This window comes from Cydia pomonella, chromosome 14 (assembly GCF_033807575.1).
Source record: "Cydia pomonella isolate Wapato2018A chromosome 14, ilCydPomo1, whole genome shotgun sequence".
Taxonomy (NCBI): domain Eukaryota; kingdom Metazoa; phylum Arthropoda; class Insecta; order Lepidoptera; family Tortricidae; genus Cydia; species Cydia pomonella.
The window spans coordinates 758,317-779,564 of record NC_084716.1 but is presented as its reverse complement, the minus strand read 5'-3'; the positions used below and the strand labels follow the sequence as shown (position 1 = coordinate 779,564).

Genomic DNA, 21,248 nt, shown 5'->3' with positions numbered 1-21,248 from the left:
CGAGTAAGGCTTACCTCGTCGGCTTGTTTAAAGTCGCCAACTTGTGCGCCATCCATTCTACACGAGTAAACCTGAATCCAGCTGCCGGTACCTTGGCGTGTGCCACATTCATCCCCTTTACCCTGTTTCCACTGAAATATTTTTTGTTTTTAAATTTTAACAGTATTATCTAGTTCTAATTATTTCTTGTGTATTTTTGTGTTATATTTTTAATTTATCCATTTGCTAAAGTTCTGTGATCCGCCATACTAAATTTTCCTAAAAATTCTAAGCCTCTTTTGTTGGGCTGTTTAATTAACCGGTTAAAAATTTAGGTATCATGCGCCATCGTATCAACCCTCATAGTCCATAATTATTCATCACATTAATTCATTTTTTCTCTAAATTTTCAGCCGTATTTTTTTATTTTCCTTGCAGTTTTACCCCACCTTTCCCCTTATGCGGAAGGCAGACTTTTAGTTCTACTATTTTAAAGTGATTTTATAAATTTTGTAAATTTTAATTTTTTATACAGGGTGAAAACAAACTTTGATTATTTGAAAAAATGTTTTAAAAATTATACGTAATCTGCAAAAGTTCTTGTTTTACTGCAAATTGGCGCCCGAATTAAGGTAAAGAATCCTGGATTTTAATTTTTTTTCTTATTGAAATTAAATATAATTTTTTTATTTTCTTTTTTTGTATTTGTGAGACGGTGACCGTAGACCGGTCGCGATTCTTTTAACCTTCGTTTTTTATTTTCAGCCCGCTATCTCCCTACAAATACGACCCAGTTTTTTTGTACTACGCGCTCTGGATTTCTTCGTATTCGAGCCTTGATATATAATTGTTTACGTTATTAAAATTTATTCTGCGATATTTACCATTTAAAAAAAAAAATTCTCTTAACCTCATATGCCTTTTACTCACTTTCCCATAACATATCCCGAGAACTTTATTTAGTAGTTAGAATCCTGTGGTTAGAGCCCGTAGACGTTAGGGAACTTACAGGTAAGTCAGACGTAGATTTTATTATTTTATTATCGTTCTTGATCCTTTGAACGTTGAGGTGTGAATTTTGAATTTTTTTCTGAAACTGAATTAGTTTTCGAATTCGAACTTTGGATTTTAGTTTTAAGGTCGATTTATTGTAATTTTCCACCATGTCACATTTGAGTGATGAATGGTCAATTGCTGAGACGCCTCTTACATACTCGTCTTTAAACGCGCACCAGCCGAGGATTTTAGATCCAATGACCAATGATGAGGAACAGTTTTTTGACTCTGAACCACGATGCCAGGCAGTGCATGAGCAAGAAAATGTCCCGCCTTTTCCTTTTAAAGATTATTCACTTACGAAATGGAATTTGAGTTTTTCCGGCGACACCTGTGTTCGCGATTTTTTCTTTCGAGTTGAAGAAGAAGGCATGGCGCGTAACGTCAATCCTACATATGTTGTCAGGCGTTTCCATGAATTGTTGTCAGGTAGTGCTTTGAAATACTACAGGGCGATCAGACATCCGGGTCTTACTTATGCTGAATTGAAGTCTGCATTCGTTAAAACTTTCGACGTAGCCGACTATGATTTCAAGGTCGAGAGTCAACTCCGCGCTTTATCACAGAAGGCCAACCAGTCGGTGGTTGATTTTGTTATTCAGGCACGCGATTTAAACGCAAAGCTTCGTACACCGGTCTCCGAAGCCAACTTATTTAACATTATAAAATATGGAATGAATCCTAGATATCATCCTTGTCTTGCAACTAACGTGGTTAGGGATATTGATGGTTTGTTAGAAGTCGCGAAAAATTTTGAAGCCTTCCAAGGTCCACGTCCAGCACGTTTGGCTATTGCACCGATTAGTGCTCAAGTGGTAGAACAACCCAGTACTTTAGTGTGTATGAAGTGTGATGCAACCGGTCATAATTACCGTAATTGTCCTTTCGTTTCAGGGGCAGTGTGCTTCAAGTGCAAGCGTGTTGGAGCAATTACCCGCGATTGTCCTAATTGTAATCCTGGTCCGTCAAAAAACTAATTGGTGGCGCACTGAGAGGTCCATCGGTGTCGCCTGTATATATTAATAATTCCCCGGATAATAGACTTTTTATTGATGTTATAGTTGCTGGCTCCCCGGTAAATGCTCTTTTGGATTCTGGTGCTCAGGTTTCACTAATTGATATTTCTCTCCTGTCGAAGCTCGGTATAGCTTTCCGCGAGGATATTCGGCCTTATGTTGTCTCCGCCGACAATTCTCCTATTGAAATTTTAGGCGGTTTGGATATCCCTATATTTTTTAGTGGCATTCGCGTTATGCACCCCTGTCTAGTGAGCAGTAATCTTCCTACTGCATTTATTTTAGGGATTGAGTTTTGGAATTCTTTTGGTCTTATAGACATTTTAAAGAAGGCGTTTAATGATGGTTTGTCTGGCAAGCTTTATGTCGCTTCACATCATGTTCCTGCTGCAGTCCCACAAGTCGTAGGTCAGGTTCGCTATGTCCACCCCCGTACGGTGCTTACACCCGATCAGGAATCAAAGCTACAATCTGTTATTAACGAGTTCGAGGGGATTTCTTCTGATAAAGCTGGTTTAGGTTGTACATCGTGGCTTTCGCATAAGATTGAGACTGTTGGTTCACCTATTCGCCAACGTTACTATCCCTTGTCTCCTGTCAAGCTTAAGGTTCTCAATGAAGAAATTGACAAGATGTTAGAGTTAGGGGTCATTCGTCCATCGCGATCACCTTGGGCTTCTCCAGTGGTGATGGTTACCAAAAAGGATGGTAGTGTCAGGTTTTGCGTGGACAGCAGGAAGTTGAACAGCGTTACCATCAGGGATTCATATCCTCTCCCACGCGTCCAGGACATCCTTGACAACCTACGAGGTGCTAGATATCTAACTTCGCTGGATTTTAGGAGTGCCTTTTGGCAAATTCCATTAGCTGATAAAGCCAGTTGTGAGAAAACTGCCTTTATTGTACCGCAAAGGGGTCTTTTTGAGTTCGTTCGCCTTCCGTTTGGTTTAACCAATGCTGCATCCGAGATGCAGAGGCTCACTGACATGATTGTCAATTTCGAATATACCCCTGAGTCTGACGATTTTATCTTTGGTTATGTAGATGATTTGATTTTGGTGTCCCGTGACTTTGTTAGTCATATGCGGCTTATTCGTAAGGTTCGTGATAGGTTGAAGGAGGCTGGTCTTACGGTTAATTTGGAAAAGTGTGAGTTTTGTAAATCTGAATTGAAGTATCTCGGCTACATTGTCAACGAGCGTGGTCTTCAAACTGATCCGAAGAAATTAGAAGCTATTAGGGATTACCCTACTCCTTCTTCTGCCAAGTCTCTACGTGCTTTCATTGGTATGTGTTCATATTATCGCCGTTTCGTGGATGGTTTTTCTTCGATTATTGCTCCACTCACGGCACTTATCGGAAAGAGGAAGGGACGTGACCCCATCGATTGGAACGATAGTGCTGGTGAAGCTTTTTCTAAATTAAAGGATGCCTTGATGAACTCTCCGTTGATGGCCTGTCCAGATTTTTCGAAACCTTTCATCCTCCAGTGTGACGCTAGCCAGGTTGGTCTGGGGTCTGTCTTGGCTCAAGAGATTGATGGCGTCGAACATCCAATTGCTTATTACTCCCGTTTATTTACTAAGGCTGAACGTGGATATGGGACAACCGAGCATGAGCTTCTCGCTGTTATTGATTCCATCAAGCATTTCCGTGGGTATCTCGATGGAATGAAGTTTAAGATCGTTACTGATCACATTGCTCTTAAATGGTTGATCACTCTTGATAATCCTACTGGACGTTTGGCTCGTTGGGCGACTTTGATTTCCCAATATAATTTTGAAATTGAGCATAAGAAGGGTGTTCTTAATGTTGTTCCTGACGCCTTGTCCCGCGCTCAAGTTGGGCTTATTTCTTTCGCGCGTGGTGTGGATCCTTCTGGTGATCCTTGGTACGAACGTATTTACCAGGGAGTTTTGGACAATCCTCAGATGTTTACTGCGTTTGCTCTTCGGGATGGTGTCTTAATGCGCAGGGTCTCTATTGAAAACCCTTTAGCACCTAATCCTTGGCGTATAGTTCTTCCTGCTTCAAGGACTAGAGAGGCGGTTGCTGAAATTCATAATGGGTTTCCTAATGTTCATCCTGGTGTTATGAAGACGTATTTAAAAGCTCGTGATGTATATTATTGGCCAAATATGTACCGTGATGTTACCAAGTTCCTTTCCGAATGTCAGGTCTGCAAGTCTTTTAAAATTGCAAATTCACAACCCCGTGGTCTTCGTTTGTTCCCTCGTCCTGTTGCTGCTCCAATGGATCTTCTTTCCATTGACTTAATTGGTCCATTACCTGTTAGCCGTAGTGGTTTTCGTTATATTTTGACTATGGTTGACGTTTTTACCAAATTTGTTTGGTTGGTTTCGTTAAAGTCGGTGAATGCGAGATCTATATCGATGGCTTTAGAATCGGAGGTTATTTTGCGGTACGGTGTTCCTACTAACATTCTCTGTGACAACGCTACTGTTTTTCATAGTCGTCAATTTCTGGATTTCTTAACGAGCTACAATATTCCGGGTCCGTGTTATACCCCATATTATTCGCCACAAGCGAATGTTGTGGAGAGATATAACCAGGTCGTGATTACTACTTTAAGCATTCTAGTTGAAAATGATCAACGCAGTTGGTCATGTCATTTACATCGGGTCGCTCTCTATTTGAATTCGTGTATAAATTTGGCTACTGCCTACACACCGAATTTTTTAATGTACGGCCGTGAGTTGTCAATGATTCGAGAGCGTGTTGAGAATCAGGTTGTGGACCAAGATGTGGGACTCAGCCGGATGGAACGTGCTTCGAATCTTCAGACGCTTCGAGAGGTATATGATAAAGTTTCTGATTCGATGGCTTTGGCCTTTCATCGTAACGCCGCCAAGTTCAATACGAATCGTTCTTCGCCCAGAATCGTTGTTGACCAAATCGTTTGGCGCAGGAATTTCCAGCGTGGTTCTGCCGACCCTATTCGGGGCGGTAAATTCGCTCCACGTTTCGTTCGGTGCCGAGTGGTTAGAAGAGTGTCCCCGCAGGTATACATTTTGGCTGATACCGATTCCGAGCATATCGGTACCTATCATATTAAAGATATTTTGAAATAGTTTCTTCTTTTGGCCCGTTCACCTAAATTATTCTCAAAATTCTAAAATGCGCTTTAGTTCGCCCTTCCCCTATTGGTAACCCTTACTTGGTTCGTTTCTTATCGTTCTTTTTAGTATTTTCGTTTGAGCGTTTCCTTGCTCCTTTTTTCCGGATTTGACTTTTTCTACCGTTGGTGCTTAAGGCCCCGGTTATCTTTCTCGGTTTATGACAGTCTGGCTATGTATTTTGATGACTCGGTGTAAGGGATCAAGATCTGTAGCCAGGTGCAGTTTCTGTCCTATCCCGGCCGTTGCGTTTTGGACCGCGTGACGCGTTGGTTGGCCTCGTGTCATCTCGTTAATCTATTAGGTTAGTCTTTTGGGGTAATGTTAATAATTGTCTGAGGTTGGTTTTATTGGAATTTTATTGAGGGTTCTCTTGTTATATTATTTTGGGCTTAGCATTAGGTTGTTTTTTTGTTTAGGGTTAGTCTTCTTGTTTGTTTGTCTCTTTGTTTGGTAGGGGGGTGCTTAATAATTGTCTGAGGTTGGTTTTATTGGAATTTTATTGAGGGTTCTCTTGTTATATTATTTTGGGCTTAGCATTAGGTTGTTTTTTGTTTAGGGTTAGTCTTCTTGTTTGTTTGTCTCTTTGTTTGGTAGGGGGGTGCTGTAGCGAAATTGCTACATAATCAACATCTGTCGGTTTATTTTTAAACTTCTTCTTCTAGTTGTCAGCTGGCTCAGTTCTCTTTCTGTTGTCTCTCTATGCGGTTTCATAATTCAGGCGTTGATGGTTAGATGGCGCTTTTAGCAAAAAAAAAAGAAAAAAGAAAGCGCCGACCTTTTTTCGTATAATTCCTGGCCGTTTCTAATAAATTAAGTGCTTATTTGCGCTTATTTTGAATTTAAATTTTTATGGAATATTCGAAAAAGAGAAGATTGAAGTTGTTTTTCGGCAGATGGTTTGGTGAATTTGGAGTGGAGAAGTCGTTTGTGTTCCCGGGTCGTTTTAAACCAGTTTTGCAATTTATAGCCAGTTTAATAGTTAACACGAAGTCTTTTTAAGTGCGCATAAATCCACGGGTGGAGAAGCTCCTGGTAACAGTTGACTACCAAAGGCGCGCATAAATCGGCGTTCGAAGAGGAGAGGCCTCTCATAAACAGTTGGTATCCAAAGCCGTGCGCAGGTCGGCGCTAAGCAGTGGTGAAGTGAAGAAACCTCATCGTTATCACCCGGTCTGTTGCCATACGCGCTAGCCAGGAAGCGACAGGTCTCCAAAGCCGTGCGCAGGTCGGCGCTAAGCAGTGGTGAAGTGAAGAAATCTCATCGTTATCGCCCGGTCTGCTGCCATACGTGCTCGCCAGAAAGCGAGTAAGGCTTACCTCGTCGGCTTGTTTAAAGTCGCCAACTTGTGCGCCATCCATTCTACACGAGTAAACCTGAATCCAGCTGCCGGTACCTTGGCGTGTGCCACATTCATCCCCTTTACCCTGTTTCCACTGAAATATTTTTGTTTTTAAATTTTAACAGTATTATCTAGTTCTAATTATTTCTTGTGTATTTTTGTGTTATATTTTTAATTTATCCATTTGCTAAAGTTCTGTGATCCGCCATACTAAATTTTCCTAAAAATTCTAAAAGCCTCTTTTGTTGGGCTGTTTAATTAACCGGTTAAAAATTTAGGTATCATGCGCCATCGTATCAACCCTCATAGTCCATAATTATTCATCACATTAATTCATTTTTTCTCTAAATTTTCAGCCGTATTTTTTTATTTTCCTTGCAGTTTTACCCCACCTTTCCCCTTATGCGGAAGGCAGACTTTTAGTTCTACTATTTTAAAGTGATTTTATAAATTTTGTAAATTTTAATTTTTTATACAGGGTGAAAACAAACTTTGATTTTTTTGAAAAAATGTTTTAAAAATTATACGTAATCTGCAAAAGTTCTTGTTTTACTGCACTTGTCACTTATGAATAACCTGTTTCAAATATCCAACAACTTTCACATTATATACGATTTTATTCAAGAAACAGAGACAGCAATAGCTTTCAGCAAATTACATGTCCTACATCAGTCTATAATAAATTCTACAGAACTTATTCACATCCTTTCAGAAATAACGAAACATGCTCACTTAATTTACCCAGTAGATAGAATAAACTTAATTAAAATAGAACGTAACATTATTCTTAAATCCTATATAGTTAGTAATAAATTAGTTTTTGTATTAGAAGTTCCATTGATAGAACCAAGTACGTATAATTATTACAAGGTAATCCCTATCCCTATTCATAATCATAAAACCCTAAAAACGACCACAATTATCCCCAAACACCCCTACCTAGTGGTGAACAGGTTGAAATACAGGCCCGTAGCAAACCCATGTGAAGAGATCGAGGACAACAAGTTCCTGTGTTCGAGTGATGACCTCGTACCCTACGCCACTGAGACCTGCATAGAACAAATTATGATGCTGAAGGAGAACTACACGAAATGCCACCAGAACGTCATACAAATAGAAAAGAAAAAAATCCAAAGGATCACCGAAAACTACTGGCTGATATATACCGAAAATAACCTAATAGTTACAGAATACTGCAACGAAGAAGTTAACAAACATACCATACAAGGAACCTTCTTTCTACAACCGAAGAAACAATGCAGAACAGAAGTAGGAGACATATTCATTCCAACACCCACAAACACCTCAATGAACGACCTGCAAACGCCGTTCGTACCATTACCAGAATTACGACAGCCCATTAGAGAAGAAGAAAGACGACTAGACCTACAAAATGTGGACTTCAGCGACATCAGGGACGTCATCAACAGTGCCAAGTTCAGCGTGAGCGAAAGCAACACGGACGACTTCATTTACGTGGTGAAAAATATTAGTGTCTGGACCATTTTACTATATGTTGTCATTCTTTTAATCATTGTTTTTACTTTATATAAATTTAAACCTTATACAAAGTGTATAGGACGAAATTCTCTGAACCCAACTGTGTCGTCTTCAGATAATTTCTCTCTTGAGGAGGGAGGAGTTAAGGTGGAGCACCCAATACAAGTAACCTTTGTCAGCACTACCCCTAATTAGGTCTTGACGTCAATGCTTACTTGTCAATACTTTATTATAAATAGCTGTTAAGAATTAGATTTAAGTCAATATTGTATTAATTATTATCTTGGACGTTACTCTGTTCGATTAAATAAATTATTTTTAATAATAAATCCAGTCTCTCCATCTTAATTCGTACGTCACGTTTCGAAATCGAATTTATTTACACTAGGGGTACTGAAGCATGTAAATCGTCCTAAACTCATGAAATAAAATACTTTTTATTTCTATAACTTACGTTTCATAAAACTTAGGAATCAAAATAAATCTTAAAATCCCAATGTGGGTTAGTGGTACGTTAACACTTCTGATTCGTAGTGCTTCTTCTCGCATGGTTACTCTAAACTATTACTACTACAACAATCGGGATACTTGCAGGTACTCTGACCTAACCAGTTCATTACGATGCGTCCTCTTTGACGGCTTCAACCCAAGTGAACGAGCCTGTCCAACATTTACCGTGTCCCCACCACTTGCTAAAACTACCGTGTTGCCAACAGTATAATGTTATTTTCCCCACTACCGCTGTATTAATCGGGGAAACATAATAATGTTGTCACAGTATAATTATTATTTAACTGCTATCTTAAATGTAAACATAAATAAATCATGACATATATATTTAAAAAAAATGCGGAATAACCTATTGAGTAATGTAGCAATGTTTAAAACAGGACACAGAAATATGCGCAATGCCTTTAGCTATTAGAATTAGTTTTCACTGGAATTCAATTGAAGGACCTCGGGGACAACCCACGACCCGTTTTTTACTGTCCGCCGGCCTCAGGGCATTTGTCCCTTGTCCCGGCTAATGTGGTGGCAGGAATGAATTTAGTGTAAAATGCGTCACCTTGCGTTACAAGTGAGGACACTTAAGTCATGTGAGGACATTCACAAAACCTTTTTTTACAGTAAATTGAGTTACAGGCCAATTCGAACGTACACGTCGATATCTGAATGTCGTCAGCTTGTTATCGCGCTCGTTCGCGCCAATACTAAACTTGGACGGAGAAGTTCGAGTGAAGTGCACGATGACTAACTGGCATCATTTAGATATTATGATGTCAGTGTACGTTCGAATTGGCCTAAAAGATTCGTTAAGCATATTCTTTTAATGCCTCTTCTTCTTCCTCGCGTTGTCCCGGCATTTTCCACGGCTCATGGGAGACTGGGGTCCGCTTGACAACTAATCCCAAGATTTGGCATAGGCACTAGTTTTTACGAAAGCGACTGCCATCAGACCTTCCAACCCAGAGGATAAACTAGGCCTTGTTGGGATTAGTCCGGTTTCCTCACGATGTTTTCCTTCACCGAAAAGCGACTGGTAAATATCAAATGATATTTCGTACATAAGTTCCGAAAAACTCATTGGTACGAGCCGGGGTTTGAACCCGCGACCTCTGGATTGCAAGTCGCACGCTCTTACCGCTAGGCCACCAGCGCTTATAATGCTTATTCTTTTAATGCCTCTATTGAAATTTAAATATATAAAAAAACATTTCATTACTCGAAAATTCAGATAAAAGAGTGTAACACTGTCAAAATATCGTGTTTTAAGTGTATTGGCCTTGAATAAAGGGATTGAAATACAATGATTTCATTTATGAACAGTTAACGTAAGCATACCATAAGATAACATTATTAAAATACCTATTTATATCAAAAAATGTATTATGCTTGAGCATACACACACACACCATTACATACACCATTAATACACACCTAAAATTTGAAAATTTCGCCTCCAACGTCAAACAACTTGCAAACTTAGTTGCAAATTAAGGAGTTAGTTTTCTTAGAAACCCAGCGCTAGTCTCCGGGCACTTCCTTTGAGAGCACTCGCTGTGTTCTTGCTGCACCAAATTAGTGATATGAGTGCTGTCTTGCTCTCCTGGTACTTTATATACTGGCGTACTGCATTCAGTATGTATATTATAAATTTTGTTGTTTTTCTCTCACCCTCACTTCTGAATTCCACGTTGAACAAAATTGATCACAGTTCAATTTATCATTGTGATAGATATCGGAATATACAATTCATAAAAATACTAGCGACCCGCCCGGCTTTGAACGGGAAGTAACAGATTATATGTACTTACACCTAAATCTTCCTCATGAACCACTCTATTGATAGGTGGAAACCGCATGAAAATCCTTTCAGTAGTTTTTGAGTTTAACACGAAAATACAGATGCGGCGAAGGACTTTGTTATTTTTTTGGTTTTGATAAATTATTTTCATTTTATTATTTTTATATTTATTTAATGTATTCTTCTTTTTTTCTTTTATCTGTATGTAAAGATAAAACATAATACACAAAATACAAAGTACATTCTTACCTACACTATTTCTACATACCAGCCCCACATACCCATATACGCACATTAATTAACTATAGTACAGGCACACACAAATACACATAAAGATGTCAATATAGAGCTGTACCTAAGAAAGGTACATCATGCTAGTAGTGACCGACCCCAATCTCTCCCGGGACCAGTCTGAAAATCAGCGCAGAGCCCTCTGGCACTGCACATGCTGAGATTGGGACCCTTTGCCACATTATAGATTTAAGTTATAATTATTGTGTTAATTTAAGTTAATTAGTTTAAGTTATTTTGTATTTTTTTAAGCTATTTTCACAAATTGTAAATGTTGTTGTGTGGCAATAAAGATTTTTTTATTTAATTTTTATTTTAAATTTAAAAAAACCCGCATAAATTTCAATTTACAAAGAGACCATGTTTGTTTTCCAGTGCCAGTTTCCGACACCTCGCAAGCGGCCCGTCACCTGCGCTACTCTGAGGGCCGATTCTGTTACTACAATTTGATAAGCTATTTATCTTATTTCCATACGACTTTGAATAGTGTCATCTGAACATCTGAAGCCCAATTCTGAGTTTAATTTTACTTCATCGTGTATAATCAAGTTTTAAAAATAACCTCCTACGTGAGGACTGCATTATCCCCGTGGACTCGGATAATTCTGTCTAAGTCCCGTTTTGGTAAATAATGATGTTATGGATTTCATGTATCGACTATTAAATGTGACATTTCTGGACCAGGAACAGATCAGATCAGACAACTGACATATCAAATCCATAACAACTTCAAAACAAAAAATTACAATCATAATCGACCGCACCAGGCATCTCACGCACGCCAGTAAGTGCGAGTGAAATGCCCTATAAGACGATAAGTGAGGACCAATCAGCGTCAGCTCACGCTGTTTGGTGCAGCGGCGCACGCTGACGCGTTTCGAAATAAAATTAAAACGATATCAAATTGTTCAAACACAATCGGCCTCCTTTTGACGACGTAATCCTCATTAGGTCGCTCGTCCTGGGACGGACAGACAGACTTATTTGCGAAATTATTTATGCCTAATTTAAATCTTAGCTCAAATACCGCAAACGTTAAATTATATATGTTAATTTATTCGACTTTTTAGTCCATAGTGCAAACATAAAATTTTTAGTGCTCCCAAATTTTTCCTTGGAAAGAAATCACTCCACTTACTTCGCATTGAGCAGAAATATCTGCGATACCACAATTCCTTGAAATAACTGAAAAGTAGAAAAAATCTAGTATCAGTCGAGATCGCGTTTTATTGAGTGTGATCAAATGCCGCAATGCGCAGTGGTGGTCGTTCTTAAATTAAAGAGCTTATAATATATGTGTACTTGTATTAATAAATAATAAACATTTGTATTTGGATACTTAGCCTTAGCCAGCACTCGCGTGATGTTTTTATGAAACTAGCTTTCAGTACCCCTAGTGTAAATTTTATCGACATCATAACGTGACGAACGCGTTTGTGTTAATTCTCATTTTGTATAGGATTTTGAGTTTCCATAACGTCCCGCTTGGCGCGCTCTTTCTAAATCCAATACAAAATGAGACTAAACGCAAACGCGTACGTCACGTTTCGAAATCGAATTTATTTACACTAGGGGTACAGTTCGTTCCATAAAGTCCACTCGTGTTTTGATGCCTATCTAGTAGCAACACATAATAATAAAAAAAAAAAAAAATAAAAAAAAAAAAAAAAAAAAAAAAAAAAAAAACCGCTGACACTGACGCACGCGTCAATGGAAAAAAATCACTATTTTATTTAACTTTTTAGTATTTTTATCGCCGTTTTTACTTTTGGAAACAGTTTTTGTGTATTTTTACCCTTTTGAAATTACATATACCTAACATCCAACATGTGTTCCCAAGATCATAGTGCTAAATACACGGATTACGTAAACTGTCAAACGGCGATGTGAATATTCAAAATAGTGACAATGATAACAAGATCGCGTACGAAAGCGGCACAACAAAGCGCACGACCACCACCCCCGCCCGCGTCGTCCAGCTCCTCGCATTCGTCGTCAGGCGACGAATACGCTACTGCGCCTGACGCGAACAGCAGCGAGTCGAGCAGTGACGAGCGCGGGCCGTCGCCCTCGCCACCACCACCACCAGCGCGACGAGGAAGGCGACCGCTGCCGGCACGCTTGGGGCCTGCGGGACATTCTGCCCCGCCCAAGGCTCCCGCTGCCGGTGGTGCAGTGCGCCGCATGAAATGGACTCCATCTATAAACGAGAACGTCATGCGAGCGTACTATGGGGCTACAGAGGGGGGAACAAAACTATCCGCGTATCGTTCAAGAATACTGCCTCTGTTTCAGGCTCTTGAACCCACCATCATCGTGTCGGAGCAGCGATTATCGGATCAGGTGCGCGTCATTCAACGGCTAAAGCGGTTGGATGACGCGACACTTGATCGGCTTCGCCAGGAGGCTCTCTCTGCTCGCACGGCCTCCACCTCGGTGCGGAATCTGCCTGCCACGTCGCCGGATCCGGTGCCCGCACCCGACCTGGCACCGGGGGCACCGCCGGCTGATTTCAGTACCGACGAGGGGGACGTTGCGAGTCAGAGCGTGAGTATACCTGTTAATGAGCAACTGAGGAGGACTTTGGAAGAGGCGATTACGCAGTATCGCGCCACAACCAATTCTAGGCCACGATTACCACGTTTGCCTATGAATAGACGCAATCTAGCGCTAGTGGGAGCCCTAAACGCTTTACTAGAGCCATACATACGGACTAGTAAAGATTTAGATGATACGCACTCGATCATGTACTGCGGAGCCATCGCGGCGTGCCGTGTTGCTCGAGTCAAGTTTCCGGACGCTGAACGTGCACCTAGGACCGTCGGAGGTGTCCCTGCATGGCAAGCGCGGATCGAGCGTCGTATCAGCTCGTTTAGGACTCTCATTGCAAAGCTGATCTGCTTCAGGGAGGGCAACAATCGCCCTCGAGTAATGCGCTTTGTGAACCAGGCGTTCGCGGGAACGAATATCAGGCCCCGCCAATACATGGCCAATGTCACGGAGCGCATCGACTTTCTAAAGCAGAAAGTCTATGCATGGGCAAACCGTATTCGCCGCTACAGAGAGCGTGTGGATCGATTCCAGCAGAATCGTCTTTTTCAGAGTGACCAAAGGAAGGTGTACCGGAAGTGGGAGGAAACCAACCCTCGTGCGTCCGACACGCAGCCGCCGGATGCTACTGCCATGACTGACTTCTGGCGTAGCATCTGGTCGGTGCCTGTCGGACACACCGAGGGGAGTTGGATGAGTGTTGTCGAGCGTGAGTGCGAGTCCATCGAACCTATGGGGGCAGTCACCATCAGCCCCGATGACGTAAGTTGTGCCATCCGCACGGCCCAGAATTGGAAAAGCCCTGGGCCGGATGGATTGCACAACTTCTGGCTAAAATGGTTTCGATGCTCGCACTCACGCTTGGCAGCACAATTTCAACAAGCCCTCGAGCTTGGTTCTCTCCCACCTTCCTTAACAACTGGTGTCACCTTCCTGCTCTATAAGTCCGGTAGTACCACGGAAGCGAAGAACTACAGACCCATCACGTGCTTGCCTACACTTTACAAGCTCCTTACATCCATTTTGAGATCAAAAATCAACGCGCATATTGTCGCTAATAACATTTTGGCCACTGCTCAAAATGGATGTAGGGTTGGGTCCCGTGGTACTAAAGAGCTCCTCCTCATAGACATGACTATTTGTCAACAAATCCGACGGAACAGGGGGGCCTTTTCCGCCGCTTGGATTGACTATAAGAAGGCCTATGATTCGGTGCCTCACTCATGGCTGGGGAGGGTCTTAGAGCTGTATAAAGTTAATACAGCTTTGAGAGCCTTTCTAAGCGCGTGTATGAGGCAGTGGACCACAGTCCTTCGTCAACCAGGAGGCGAGGATGACCGCCCTGGCCCGCAGGATTTTATAAGGATTGAGCGAGGAATATTCCAGGGTGATAGTCTGAGTCCTCTGTGGTTCTGCCTAGCTCTGAATCCCCTCAGCACCCTGCTGAAGGATTTGGGACTAGGTTGCCGGCTTCGGAGAGAGGGTGAAGTAATTTCTCACCTTCTTTACATGGATGACCTCAAATTATTTGCACCAAATAGCCAAGATTTGTTGGAGCTACTGAAAACCACCGAAGTCTTCAGTAGTGCCATCAACATGGAGTTTGGTGTCGATAAATGTGCGGTTATGCATGTACAGCGGGGGAAGGTTGTAAATTCAACAAATTTACAACTTTCTGAGACAATGTCTTTCAGATCTATCTCTGAATCAGAAACCTACAAATACCTTGGTATGTCACAGTCGTTGGGTATTGAGGACGAGGGTATTAGACAGTCGGTGAAGGAGCGCTTTTTCAGTCGGCTCACAAAAGTCCTTAACAGTCTTTTGTCAGGAGGCAACAAAGTGCGCGCCTTCAACGCCTGGGTAATGCCCCTACTCACATACTCCTTTGGCATACTAAGGTGGACTCAGACCGAGCTGGACGCCCTGGATCGGAGGGTCCGACTACAGCTCACTACATACCGTATGCTACACCCACGCTCGTCTGTTATGAGATTGTACATCCCACGGAAGTGTGGAGGTCGAGGCTTCCTAAACGCCAAAGATCTCCACAACCGCGAGGTGTGCAATCTCAGGAATTATTTCCTTAACAACGAGTGTGGGATGCATCGTGACGTGGTGGCAGTAGACAGGAACCTTACGCCGCTCTCCTTGGCAAACGAGAACTGGCGCAAACCTGTGGTACTAAGTACTGCGGATCGCAAGGCGGCATGGGAGAGTAAGGTGCTACACGGGCGGTTCTACAAGGCCCTCACGGGACCTGACGTGGACCTGCTCGCGTCGGTGAACTGGTTACGATTCGGGGACCTCTTCGGAGAAACCGAGGGTTTTGTCTGTGCAATTGCGGACGAAGTTATGATGACGAACAACTATCGGAAATATATCCTGAAGGACGGTACGGTCGACATTTGTCGGGCATGCCGCCGTCCCGGAGAGTCACTCAGGCATATCATTTCCGGTTGTTCTCATCTTGCTAACGGCGAGTACTTACACAGACATAATCTCGTAGCCAGAATTATTCACCAGCAGCTTGCTCTTCTATACCGCCTTGTGGACCGCGAAGTACCGTACTACAAGTACTCACCTGCGCCAGTTCTCGAAAATAGTCGTGTCACGCTCTATTGGGATCGATCTATTATCACTGACAGGACTATTGTAGCCAATAAGCCTGACATCGTGATAATAGATCGATCGCAACGCCGGGCCGTGCTCGTCGATATCACCATCCCCCATGATGAGAATCTCGTGAAAGCCGAGAAGGACAAGTCCAGCAAATACCTAGACTTGGCTCATGAGATAACCGCCATGTGGGATGTTGATTCGACGATCATTGTCCCAATAGTCGTTTCAGCGAACGGTCTCATAGCGAAGAGTCTCGACCAACACCTTGAGAGACTCTCGCTAGGTGGTTGGATCAAGGGTCAGATGCAGAAGGCGGTGATCTTGGACACGGCGCGGATAGTGCGGCGGTTCCTCTCTCTGCAGCCCTAACCACCGGCAGCTTGGGCCCTGCCCCGCTGCTGGCGGCACACTAGGTTAAGTTTTTTACAATGTGTTTATATGTGTTTTGTATAGTATTTTTTGATGTATTTTTATATTTTACTATTATATCCATATTGTAAAAAACATAACCTAAGAAGGAAGAGAAATAAAGGATAATAATAAAATATCTTTATTTCGAAGAACAGGCTTCATAGTTAAAACTAAACAAACAAACTTAAAACTAAAGGTTAGTGTTATCGGCACATTTAACATTGCTTAATAATTCTCACTGAATCAATGTGGGCTAGTTGCTACCCCTTTAATTTGCCCAATCCAATGAGCGAGGATTGGGCTATCATATTTGTTAGCAATAGCATTCAGAATACATAAAGAAACTATATAAATATGACAAATAGTAAGCAAATATCCTTTACATTTAGATCTCCTATACCTCCATAATCGTATTAAAGTAGATCCGATATTCGCGAGTTATTTTGATGCTACACGTGCCTACATTATTTGCAATTGAGATGGGCCAAAAGGATACCATTCTCCACGCTTTCTATTGAAATATGTGATTGTGTAAGAAAAGGAAGTCGACGGAAGCTGATTCAAACTTGCAAATTGATCCCAATTTGATCATTATGTTATTATTAGCCCGGTTTTACCCGCTCGTACGTGTATTAAATTGAAAATATATAAATTATTACACATCAACAAGTCAACAACAGATATGTTCAAAAATATGCTCCAGGCGTTCATTTTAAGTATCTATATTTGTAAAAAAAACTGGTCCATTATAAGACGACGAATTGTACATTTCTCCGGCAGGTATCTCGATTTAGCTTAGCCAGCGATTGATCTCAGCAATTACAAAACTCATAAAAGTATTGTTTGGTAAACTGGTTTAACCCATTGGTTGACTGGTAGAGAATGCCTTAAGGCTATTGCTTATTGTGGAATAAAGTTTAAATAAATAAATAAACTGGTTATTCACGGCATCATCGTCTTCATTTCTGTAGTCAAAATTCAAAAATTTATTCTGCAAGTAGGCCTCAAGGGCTCTTATACAAGTCAAACAACATTTATAGTAACATCATATAGTGACATGAAAAATACATAACAACATTTATAAATACAACAGCCAATACCTGGGTAAACATTACATTATAATAATCTTAAAATAAATAATTACTACAATACAATAGAGATGTATAGTCTCTATGGTTAAAAACACATTAAATCTGGAGATGTAAAAGGTCCCCAATGTCAGAGTACTAATACTAATAAGATTTGGAGGTATAAAGTCTCTCCAAGTGTCAAAATAAAATGTATACTAAATAAATAAACCGCGTTTGGACTGTTAAACTAGCAGTCTCATAAACTAATACTACAGAATACATAACTACTCGTAGTATGTACCAAGTCAAATTTATTATACAGTATGACAGAGATGTATAGTCGTAGTTGCCGTTACATGATTGGTAAACTTTTATAGCAGAGAAAATCGTATCAAAGACGAGTCCTTTTAAACAAATATCAAATATTTATGTATATAGTACAGGCAAATGGGACCAAATGAAGCAATTTTCCATGTCTTATTACACATTTAAAAAATAGTTGTGATTCTTCGATTAATTCTTGGATTTTTACTTTGTAAACCCCGTCTTGCCGCATATGACCTTATAGAATAAGCTAGCGCAAAAGCTAATTCACAACGCGCAAACCAAGTAAAAGTATCGCAATACAGGCGGGTTGCGGGGCGTAAGCGCCACATTTTTACATTTTATTGTTTAATGTTAATAATATTAGTTGTTATTTCATCTTTAGATTAAGTTTTTAAGTTTGATATTTTAGTCAATGTTATTCATATACATATACATTTTTAGAAAAAAAAAAATAGAATAATAAGATATTTTTGTGGCCACTGTAAAAATGCACTTAGTTTCTTGCACCATGTAGTGACAATATCGTGTGTGATACATGGCAATAACGCTGCCAAATGTGATAAAACCCGTACAAGTATTCGTATAATTAATATAAAAAATACAAAGACTTGGAGGCGCGGGGTATCGATCCCCGTACCTCTCGCATGCTAAGCGAGCGCTCTACCATCTGAGCTACGCCCCCGGTGACGGCAGCGGCGAATATCGTCACCGGTTCCTTACGTCACACGCTGTATGACGCAACGCCTCGGGGCTATTATTGTGATATAATAAATAATAATTATTGGCGACCTTTATATATTGCTAAAGTAGTTAGCTGCACAACAAAAATATGTGTAATGTGACATTTTGAACGGTTTAAATGATCAGTTTTAGAGTTCCGTACCTCAAAAGAAAAAGGGTGTCTTTACATTTTGTTAAATACCTAAAGAAATACACTATAGTATATCACATCTCCAGCGCGCACGCCTACACTTATATATTTTGTTAATTCAATTTATTTGATTATTAAGTGCATACAAAATAACATTTGTTTGATTATTGATCTCACCCAGCGACACTCATAAGACGATGTGAAATAAAAGTAATAAGAATATGGTGTTTCTTGAATCTCGTGAAATCCTAGTCGACAATTCCCGTGCCTCGAGAAATAAAAGAGGTCGAGAAACCAGAAACCCTAGTCACTACAAATGGATATAATGTTAAGGCATGAATACAACATTAAGAAGGTTTTATATACCTCGTTTGTCAAGACCTTTCTTTATTTATAATTTTGTTACCTAGCAATTATTGTTTGCTGTCAATCAAAAATAAATAAATGTCGTAAACAGATTTAAGAGGTTATTTGTTCTCTTTTAATTTTCAAGTGATAGCTGAGTAAAAATGGAGCAAGCATAAACTAGAGTACTTAGATTCAAATAGGGAAATTAGACTCAACCTGGACCTGGAGGTTCAACATTTTAATAGTGCTCAAGGTAATGCCGATGCCGGGAGGTGTAGGTAATCTCGAAGGTAAGAAGTAAATACCACCTGCAAAGATTCCTGCGATTTGTTTCCGCCAAAGAAATCTGAGCCCAACTAGAGCGCATCTATGAGGTACGTGCGCGCACGTACCTCATATATGCGTAGTCAAGACATACGACCTTTGCCTGAAATTCAGCTACAAGAAAGACCCGAATCACGACATTATTACTCATGTGTCAATTTTAAAGAATATCTGGAGCGAACTGCTTACGGAGCTACAGAGCTAGACAAATACCCTAAATCCTCCTAATGTGCAAGATCCCAGGCTCTTTACCCCCGGAATATTTTGAATTCAAGTCTAGTTAGCTGCTAATTTCAAAGAAGGAAGTTGAGAACCTTGCAAGTTAGTTATGCTAACACCAAAGAGTACTGTCAGACAGATACATAAGACACAAAAAATGAGGGCAAGGCAACTTTGTGCACAAAGATGAACAAGGCTAAAAAGAAGTACAATTCCAAAGAGATAAGGAGCTGCAAGTACTTACACCTACTCTATTACTATCTGCATCTACTCTATACTAAGGCTTTTCTAAACTTTGGATATTGTTGAATTTTTATCTTAGAAATATATCGTCTACGCAGATAAGTCATTAAAAACTTTCAACCCCATTTTATTTCCTCAAAAATGAATTTCCATCAGGAATACTTGTACGTCTATACCGGCATCGCCGCGGGCGCGGACGTCTGTAATTGCTCGCAACTTTCGCAGCTACACAATAACATTTTAGCATCTTCTTTGAGACTTATCAAAGTAATTCGACAGAGATGCGAAAATGTTTCCGTAAAGAGTTTCAAAGTGGACGTATCGATTTTAACGGAGGGCCGCAAGTTTCGCAGGAAGTATAATGTATTTTGCATTAAATTGGAAACCAAATTAATTTCAATATTAGTTTTCACGAAGCAGAAGGCCCCGGGTTCAAATTCTGGCATTTATTTGTGTATCCATCACAAATATTTAATTTTGTTCCTGAGTTGTGGATGTTTTCTATGAATTTATCTGTATGTTTATATCGCTACTAGAACCACAATACACGCCTTGAGCCAAGATTATTGAGCTTACTGTGTGGCTAGCTCAATTTGTGTAAAATTTTACCTTAGTATTTACTTATTTATATTTTTTTCTGACTAATCTCAGTAGAATCAAATCAAATAAGTACAGTCAGCAGCAGAAGTTTAGCGTGACTCGGTGTTAAACTTCATTTCATGATAGAGAGAATAAAAGGGTGTTTTGAACACTTTATCCGCTTAGAATATTCTGCATGTAGGTAACTATAAAGCAAATTTAATATTTAAATTATTACAAAAATAATTTTAATAATACCCCGTAAATGATTAAAATCAGTTTTAACACTAGGACATTGACAGTTTTTTACTGAAATTCATGTTGAGACTTACGTTTTAGTAGGCAGTGTAGGCACACATACCCTGTTGTTGTTCCAACCCCTATTTAATTCCGTTCGACCACCAGGGCACCATAACCCGAGGAACGGAATGATTAAAGCCGATATCTACATATTTATGCGGTGGTTGTCATAGCATTGGAATTGCAAAAATGCATTTGGTCCCAAGGAGGCGCGGTTTCGAGTATGCAGAGCGCGGTTGTACATTATATACGGGCTATGTGCTCCTGGTATGTGGCAAGTAAGATTTAAAAATACATTTCCTTTACTCTCATCTTAAAGGGCGGCAACACACTTAATGTGGTGTTGCAGGTGTCCATCGGCGACGGCAATAGCTTACAGTCGGGCGACGTCTTCGCGTCGTTCGTCTGCGCGTTTGCCTCATATCGTGAAAAAAGATATAGACAGATACCACGCTTCCTAAACAGTTGAAGGTACCTTCAAATTTGATACAGTGAAAATGCGGTAGCGATTTTATAACGCATTCATTGGGCTTGAAAAATAAATATTATGGTTTTGGCATTTTTTCTATGTTGATTTAAACTAACACGTACTCATTCATAACGTTAAAACAGAAACGGGACTTAATCGCGTACACTTAAGTTTATTATTTGGCTTGATGTTTCCAATGTGACGTTATTATGTTCGTGGTCACAGTCAGACTACCCTTTTCGTGTAAAATGAGCAATACTGATGTACCAGAAACGTCACCTCGTATCC

At 40.4% G+C, this 21,248-nt stretch overlaps 1 protein-coding gene and 1 non-coding gene across 17 annotated transcripts in view; both read right to left on the bottom strand.

Moving 5' to 3' along the window:
- LOC133524685 (neurobeachin) overlaps positions 1-21,248 on the bottom strand; it is a 963,862-nt gene that overhangs the window by 770,548 nt on the left and 172,066 nt on the right. The gene's annotated exons all lie outside the window — the stretch shown is intronic.
- Positions 18,217-18,289, bottom strand: Trnaa-agc (transfer RNA alanine (anticodon AGC)). The gene has a single exon. It is a non-coding gene; the product is annotated as a tRNA-Ala (tRNA).